Raw genomic sequence first — 9,090 nt, 5'->3', positions numbered from 1 at the left:
TGTAAGGGACCGTAAAATCATCTAGTTACAATTCCTGTGACATAGGCAGGGATACCTTCCCCTAGCCCAGGCTGCTCAGAGCCCTATCCAGCCTGGTCTTGAAGACTTTCAGGGTTGGACCCCCCCACAGTTTCTCTGGGCAACCTGTTCTAGTGCTTAACCATCCTCTCAGTAAAGTATTCCTTCCTAATATCTAATCTAAACTTACTTAATTTGAAGCTATACCCATTTGTTCTGTCAATACATGCTCTTGTAAAAAGTTTTTGTCTATCTTGTAGGCTTCCTTCAGGTACTGACAGGTCACAATTAGGTCACCCTGAACACTTCCTTTCTCCAGGCTGAACCTCAGTTCTCTCAGCCTTCCCTCACAAGAGTTCCATCCCTCTAAGCATCTTGGTGTCCCTCCTCTGTATTCCGTCAAGTGGGCCCATGCCCTTCTTATGCTGGGGATTCCAGTGCTGGATGCAGTACTTTAGATGAGATCTCACAAGACTGGAAAATAAGGGATCTGCTGCCCATGCTTCTTTTGGTGCAATACAGGATACAGTTGGATTTCAGGGATGAAAATGCATGTGGCTGCCTTATATCCAGCCTCTCGTACACCAGCACCATCCCCAGCCTGTTTTGATGCCAGGGGTTGCCCTAACCAGGTGCAGCACCTTGCACTTGGTCTTGTTAAACCTCATGAGATTCCCATTTCTCCAGCTTGTTCAAGTCCCCCTACATGGCATCCTGTCTTTCAGTTGTGTCGGCCACACTGAATTTGGCATCATCTGCAAATTTGCAGAGGGTGCACTTGATCCCTTCATCTCTGTCACTAATGAAGATATTAAATAATACTGGTCTCAATATGGACCTCTGAGGACATCATTTCATTGATGTCCATTGGGAATCTGGACCACTGACCACTATTCACTGGGTGTGATCATTCAACATTCTTCTTATCCATCTAACAGCCCCATTGAATCTCTCTCCCTCCAATTTAGGGAGAAAGATGTTGGGGGGAAGACTGTGTCAGAGGCTTTACAGAAGTCCAGATAAATGGCATCTGTAGTCCTTCCCTTGACCACCGATGCAGTCACTTTTTTAAAAGGACTTTAAAAAGAGGAGATACCTTTCTTGAACCACTAAACTGTTCAATAATTAAAATACATGATCTGTGAAGAGAACACTTCTGGCCTGAAAGTAATTCACCTAAAGGCCAGTGTTTACTTCAGGATAAAAATGAAATATTTAAAGCTGCTTCCCTTTCCAATAATATGATGGGGGAATTTAAAAATATGGACAGAAGTTATACTGGAGAGATGTTTCAAAAGCTATTGTCAGTAGTCCCACTCTACTCTCATTTAAGTCTAAAGCAGAATCCCAAGGAGCTGATACCAAAATGAGGTTAGACCAATACTGAATGCTCTTGAAATTTCCATAGTCCTGTATGTTTGTGTGCAAGAATTTATATTAACATTATGTATGTATACATTGCAATTAATGTATCTGTGTCCAATAAACAGATACATGCTTTCTTGCTCTCTGCTTGCTTTTCTTGTCTGGCACACTCTGTGCAGATTGTTTCCAATTTGGGTCATTTCTGTCCTCCTGCCAGTTTTCCAGTCCAGTGTGATCCAAATTAAATAATCTTGTATTGTGCCTTTCCTGAAGAATGTCAGATTAATCTTAGCAGAATGTGGGACTTTGCCTGAGAAGATGATTACTGCAATATTTAAACAACCCTTAGGGCCTTAATTCACTAACAATTTATGGTTGTCCCTATATGTGAGTTCTGTTTCTGCCTTCTGAATGCCCAGGTGCACCCTGCTGTGAACTGCATTGTCAACTGGAACTTGGTGACATGCACTCACTCTCTTTTGTTGCACAACAGAGTCCTTCAGAGAGAATCTGCGAAGGGCTTTAAAGTGTTCCCCCTCCCTGCTCCCCAAACCCCAAAAAGAAATCTCATCTGAAAGAAAAAGACAAAAATGCTGATGGCAGTCAGTGAGAACCAGGTAAGGAGATCATCTTTCATTTGCATTTAAGTAGAGCAGCCATGATCTGCATTGTGGTGACTGTCCCCACCAGTCACTTGGATCAAGAGAGGTGCACAGCCTTTGCTCAATTCTGGAGCCAGCTGTGAGTGTAGGCTCAGAAGTTGCTGGGGCCAGCCAAGGAAAATCCTCGTTGGAAAGCCTAGTCCACAGTGCAGACACCAGACAAAGTGGCCAGAACAGAATCTGAGAAGTTTAAAAGGAATTTAAGAATGAAGCCAACACTTAATGAGGCTTGGGAAGAAAGTTCCCCTAAGGCCCTGTTATTGAATAGCTGCTGGCTTGGCTGTAGGCTTTTTTCTCTTCTTTTTTTTTTTTTTTTTTTTTTTTTTTTTTTTTTTGTTCTGTTTTAGAGGAGCTAGTAGACAGGGTTAGACATGTCAATGGCTGTCTCAAGGTTAATTCTAATAGAGTACAGATTCTTAGCAAAGGATGCAGTATGATGAGGACATCTTTACAATGTAAGAGTGAAGGAAGTATCCCACCTTCTCTCTCACATTTTTGTCCAACCTGTGTCACATTTGTGTCCCAGGATACAAGGTTATGTTTCACTTGCACAGTGTGCCTTTAACTGTCTGCTGTCTGTAGCATAAAGCAACTGGTAGTGTTCAGTGGCTCTCTGCACCAGTAGCTTCGTCTTGAGGGACTGAAATTGATGTAATTTATCATGGCAGGTGAATATGCAAACTGTGCCTCTTGCCCCATCACACAATGTAGCAGAAGAAGCAATAGACAACGAGTCAGAAATAGCTCTTTTTTTTTTTCTCCAGCTTTCTGAAGCAGCAACACTGTGTGTCTGCACGGTTGGAATATCTAGGTACAGTAGCTCCTCTTAATGGAGCTGTGTACCACCACACACTGTCAGGAGCTGTTGGGGCTTTATTACTGAACCATTCACCGTGCATCTATTTTGCCAGAAGTGGTAATGAAGACTGCATTTTGTTTTGTGACATTTTTTCCAATTGAAAAATTTCTTTCTCTGTGTTTATACTTTGTCTTGGTATTTTTGTACTGTCACTTAACACTGAAGTACCCTTTTATCTGTTTTTTAATAGACGTATCCCAAGCAAGACCGAGCAAATGGATGGGACTGTCATTCCCTGGATCAGTATGTTTTTTCCCTCCTTGCTTACTGTTTCTAATCATTCTGTATTACCCTGGCTTGATAGATTCATTAAAAATCATAGCTTCAGGCCTTTTGAATATATGTTCCTCCAGAATTTTAGGATGAAGATTACCAGTCACCTTGATTTGACTGCAGTGAGCTCCTTGAGTTTTGGTTCCACGTCAGATGTGTTACTTTGTGTTTCCACAGACTTGTTCTGATTAAACTTCTTGCCTGTGCCTCCACTTTCAGCATCATTTCACTAATCTGTGCCAGAAAGACAGGAAACATGGATGTGAGTCATACCCACAGGGGGTATCCAAAGGATACATAATCCCATTCCCACTTTGAAGGATCCGTCAGCATGAATATTGCAACCTGAGTTCAAATATGCTGCTGCTGTTATTTGTAGTAGAGAGGTTCTGCAGGACTGGGGGGAAAAGACAGCGAGTGCTTTAGTTTTGTCTGGGCAGGGACCTGTTCCAACCATTTCTAGAATTTGTCCGGATTAGCTGGGCTCCTTACAGGTGCTGGCTCCATATTGTCCCCAGGGTGGCTGGTGGGAGCTGCAGCTGCTCCACACCCCTGCAGCCCAGGCTGCTCGTGTCTGGGACTAATCAGAAGTGCTTCAACCATTAAAAGGTTTGTGACTTTGAGAATATTTTACATATCCCTGTTAAGAAACATCAAAATAACCATAATCCCTTTGCAAACGTTAAGTCTTAACACAATCTTTTACTTGGCTCTGTATCTGTGGGCCGGCATATACACGTTAACAGGGCTAATGAGCAGAACAGCAAAAAAAACAAAATAAGCAAAATAAATACAACAAAATAAAATGAAGTGAAATTAAATTAAATTAACTGAAATAGAATAAAATAAAATATAAAACAAAATAAAATAAATACCTCCTACTCCCAACAGTGTAGTCTTATCGCAGTTGGACTGTGTTTTTCTTCTGCCGAATTCAGTTTTATTTTAAATTCTGCACATCACAGCCATACTAAATATCCCCTTAGACAAGACACAAAGCTGCTGAGTAAGACCCCTGCAAATCAGGGATGCTTTTTCATAAGACCAACATGCATAATTTATATCTGCATACAATTAGCCTGTTTACATTTATACATCTTCTCTTTCCTTTTATGTAAAATATTCCACAGGATACTTGGTAATGCATTCAAAGTAGCCTGTTTTTTTAATGTTTTTTTTTAAAGGCTGAAGGACTAAACAATTTATAAAACCTCACACCTAATAAATACTTTATATTAATACAAAAGTGTTTTCTTTCTAGGTAGCAATAGCTTTACACTAAAAATAGTCCTATCTTTTCCCAGTTTAGAAGTTCTCTCAAGCAATAAATTCTTGACACATTTTAAAAATGTGTTTAAATTGTGGGTTTTGTGAATGCATTCAGTGTCAGAGTCATAATCATCCCTGCAGAATGGATACAGCAGAACCAAACCCTTCCATCACCCCTGATCTGAATGGCCACTCCTTTAAGACTTCAAGGTCCTTTAGGGTGTTTGGATTTGCTTCACCAGGCATACTGAGGTTTTCTTTAATCCTTCTGTGCCCACTGTGTGGTGTCTCTTGGCCCAAATGACAATGCAAAGCTGCACGTGCGCAGCACATGATCATAAAGGGGCTTGGTGCGATTGTAGGATCACAGAATCATTTAGATTGGAAAAGACCTCTAAGATCATTGAGTCCAACCATTAACCTGGCAACCAAATCTACCACAAAACCACATCCCTAAGGGCCATATCTACACATCTTTTAAATACCTCCAAGGATGGTGGCTCCACCACTTACCTGCTCCAAACCTTGAAAACAAAAAATTTTTCCTAATATCAAATCTAAACCTCCCCTGACATAACTTAAGTCCATTTCTTTTTGTCCTATTACTTGTTGTTTGGAGGTAGAGATCTGACTCCCACCTAGGTACAATTTCTTTTCAGGAAATTGTAAAAAGTGATAAGGTCTCCCCTGAACCTCCTTTTCTCCAGGCTAAACACTCCCAGCTCCCTCAGCTGCTCCTTGCAGGACTTGTGCTCCAAACTCTTCTTTGGCCTTGCATGAGAAATGCAGCAAGCTGGTGAATGCAGTGGTGGAGCACGGCTGTGCTGCATGGCAGCTGAGAAGATGGGAGAGGGCTCACACGGGGGCTGTTTGCAGGAGGTTATAGACAGCAACTCGACGTCTGTGAGGATAGTGAGCACTCTTTGGGGAAGGGGCAACTGGTCTGAAGAGGAAGTGGCATGGAGAAAGTCACCTCAGGGAAGGACAAGTGTCTAGAGGGGAATAAGCAGGGACAGAGACTGGGAGAGGTGCTTGAGAAAGAAGACTAAGATTTTGAAAAAAAACCTGTTTCTTGCTGAAAGGAAAGAAATCCTATTGTTCCATGGGCAGGAAGCATCATGTACATTCTATATGGATAATATTTAATAATGAAGACACACAAATTAAATGTCTTTGCAAACAGCACATTACTATCTCTGTACTAATGTACTTAAAATTGAGGAGTTTTCTGATATTGTAAAAGCCCTGGCAGAGGTATAGCAGGGATGCTCTGTATTTCCATGCCAAGCTAAGAGCAATGGAGTTTTGGGCTCCCACCACTATCCAGGCGTGTACCATTCAGCAGCTTCTGCCATGAAATAGTGTGTTAGATCAATAGTGTTTTAACTACTAGCTACTGAACTTTGGATTAGAATGGCTGGGCCCAGACTGGCACTTCATCCCTCAGCACACACTGTCACTTCTCCTGGAGCATTTGTTTTTTGGAGCAGATTTCCTATTCATATTCCAACCTCTATCTTCCCCCTGTATTTTTTCCCACTTATCCTCTGAGAACAAGGTAGCTATTTTCTGTCCATGACTCAATGGTGAGAATGGTGAAGATTTTGGTACAAGATGATCCAATAGGAGAGGAATTACTGGCATTACTTTGCACTCACTCAGCACAAATTCTCCAAAGAGGTGTTATTGTAATATAAAACACAGCTGGAACATAAACCATTGATCCTTAAGAGTTTTTGTTTCCTTCAATCAATATTTCTTTATAGGGAAACTTCACTCAGGTTGCAATAAAGAGGTACATCATAACTGCTATGTGCCACAGGACACAAGGGATCATTTTAAATGCTCTGAGTCCTGCTGGTATTGAAAGGGGACTGCAGTGCCACAGCAAGCCAGAAGATGATACATTTGGAGACTGGGCTCCACAGTCTGTGATGCTGTAGGTGAGAACCAGGACCTTTCAAACAGCTCCCTAGGGCACAACCCTTGAATCTGCTCTTGACCTCTCCTGTGCCTTAGACTCCAGGAAATTATTTCTCTGTTATATTTTCAGTCAGTGGCTTTGGGACTCAGCTTCTGGCTGGCCAACAGGATGACTAAACACTGACCAGGGCAAGTCCCAGTTTTCTAGATTCTTATAAAGCCTGGAGGACTAAAAATAGGCTGGGAAGAAACATCCAAAAAATCACTTACACAGAAACAAGTCGTCTTGCATAATAAGACAATTAAAACATCCATACCAGCAATGCATTTTTATAAATGAGTTCTGTCGGGAGCTGAGGAAGAGCTCCGAGTCACCCTACAAGGCAATAAGGAAAAAGTGTCAGATAGCAATTAGTGTTCATACAACCAGGCAGATGGGTTGTCCTTTGCAGCTCAGATGTGGAAGGGGCTTTTGTGGGTTTTTTTGAGACTGCAAAGCACTGAACAGCTTTTGTTATAATAGAACTTGTCTGTCAGATACTGAAATAGACCAAGATAAGTTCATATGCTCACAATTCTATGTTTGATGCTAAATAGAGGATTACTGTTCAAATAAATGGAGGAAAATGTGAGAAAAAAAAAATCCCAAGACAAGTTCCTAGACAGAGAGGCCCTACATAGACATCTTGCCAAAATAGCAGCCTGGGCAATCACCAACCACATGAAGTTTAAGAAAGATGTGAGCCAGATTCTGCTCCTGGGACAGGGCAAACCCTGGATGTAAGTACAGACTGGGGAACGAGAGACTGGATTGCAGCAACATGGAAAGGGACTTGAGGGTCCTGGTCTATGGCAAGTTGAACATGAGTCAGTAGTGCCGAGGCAGCCAGGAGGGCCAACCCTGTCCTGAGGGGCATCAAGCGCAGCATCATCAACCAGTCAAGGGAGGGGATTGTCCTGCTCTGCTCTGCACTGGGGCAGCCTCACCTTGAGTGCTGGGGGCAAGTCTGGGTGCCACAATATAAGGAGGATATAAAGCTATTTGAGTATGTCCAGAGGAGGGTGAACAAGATGGTGAAGGGTCTAGAAGAGAAGCCATATGGCCTGCAGAGGTCACTTGACTTGTTCAGCCTGGACAACAGGAGACCAAAGGGAGATCTCATTGCAGTCTATAACTTCCTCATGAGGGGAAACAAAGGAGCAGGAACTGATCTCTGATGACAGGACCTGAGAGAATGGCCTGAAGTTGTGTCAGGGGAGGTTTACATTGGATATTAGGAAGAAGTTCTTCACCCAGAGGGTTGTTGGGCACTGAAACAGCCTCCCCAGAGAAATGGCCATGGCACCAAGCTCTGGCTTCTTGCTAGAGCCCAAGAAACCTTTTGGTAAGTTCTCTCTGGCACATAATGTGGTTCTCGGGGTTTTTCTGTGTAGAGGCAGGAGGAGGCCTTGATGATCCTTAAAGGTCCCTTCCAAATGAGGATATTCTATGAATTCAAGTTAAGCTTTGGTCTGATTGTATAGCTTGCTATTGTTTTATAATATTTTCTTTTATTGTTTCACTTTTATTTTTAGGAAAATATTCATATTCCTTGCCGTTAACCTCTGCTGTTCATTGTGAAGTTGTAATGACCAGTTAATGTTGCTGAAACTGACCTGAACTTTGGTTCATTGGTGCTGCCCAAAGACCCAAAGATCCTGGTCAGTATGTCACCATCATTACTCTGCCATTTATCATCTTCTGCAAGCCCATGACCAACTGGCCATAGGACAAGCAGTCCTATCTCAAGTAGCCCAAAGATTTTTTTAAATCTCAACAACATATGCAAACATATGGGGAGAGAGAGAAAGAGATTAGAGACATCAAAGCTGGAAACAGGATCTGATAGTCTAAGAGCACTTAATTTTTTTAAGATTAATAGAGATTCCTGTGAAGAAGGAAGGACTATGTATAGGACTGTCGTGGTTTGACATGGAAGTGAATTTTTTCAGGAAGTTGGGTCAAACCAATCAGTGGTCAGGTTTGGATATTGGCACCTGGAGTGACCACTGAAGGTATGGATACGCCTCTGAGAACACAGGGGGTTAAAAGCAGGAACTCCCAAGAGCTCGCTGTCTTTGGTTCCAGTCAGGGTGCAGTGCAGATCTCCCCTGCCCAGCCATGGGCTGGGTGGGGGAGGGGAAGCCATGTGGCCTGGTCGAGGTGAGCCAAGGGGTAGAAGGACTGGAACCGAGCCAGCTCCTGTGGACGGAAGGGTGGAGAGAAGCGGAGATGCCATTGTTCTCCCCCCCACAGAGGGAAGAGACAGAGAGTCTGGACGGCACCTGTAAGTTTGCCAGTGGAGGAGAAGGAAGTGGGGGGGAAAGGTGCCCATCCTTGGCCTTGGGAATCAGCTTCTGGGCAGAGATTTCAGCTGTCCAGGGAGTCCGAACTTTTAATCCTTTCCTGAGAAATGAAGGCTTTGTAAAATATTACTCCTCCTTGATTTGAAGTAGAAGAGAGACAATCTGGGATCCGAGATGATGGAAGAGGAAATTTTTGAGTTGGGAGGAGATGATGGAGTGGCTTGTGGCTGGACTTTTCTTGTTAGCCATAGACTGAACCATATTCTCCTGCGACAGAGACTGCATTTTGGGGGATGCAGTGGTGGGCCAAGAGACCTGTTTCAGTGATTACCAACAGAGGAGTGGAGAGAACAGAGGAAAGTTGAAGAGGGTATG

This window comes from Anomalospiza imberbis, chromosome 3, assembly GCF_031753505.1.
Source record: "Anomalospiza imberbis isolate Cuckoo-Finch-1a 21T00152 chromosome 3, ASM3175350v1, whole genome shotgun sequence".
NCBI classification, from domain to species: domain Eukaryota; kingdom Metazoa; phylum Chordata; class Aves; order Passeriformes; family Viduidae; genus Anomalospiza; species Anomalospiza imberbis.
Note: the sequence above shows the minus strand (reverse complement) of the source record.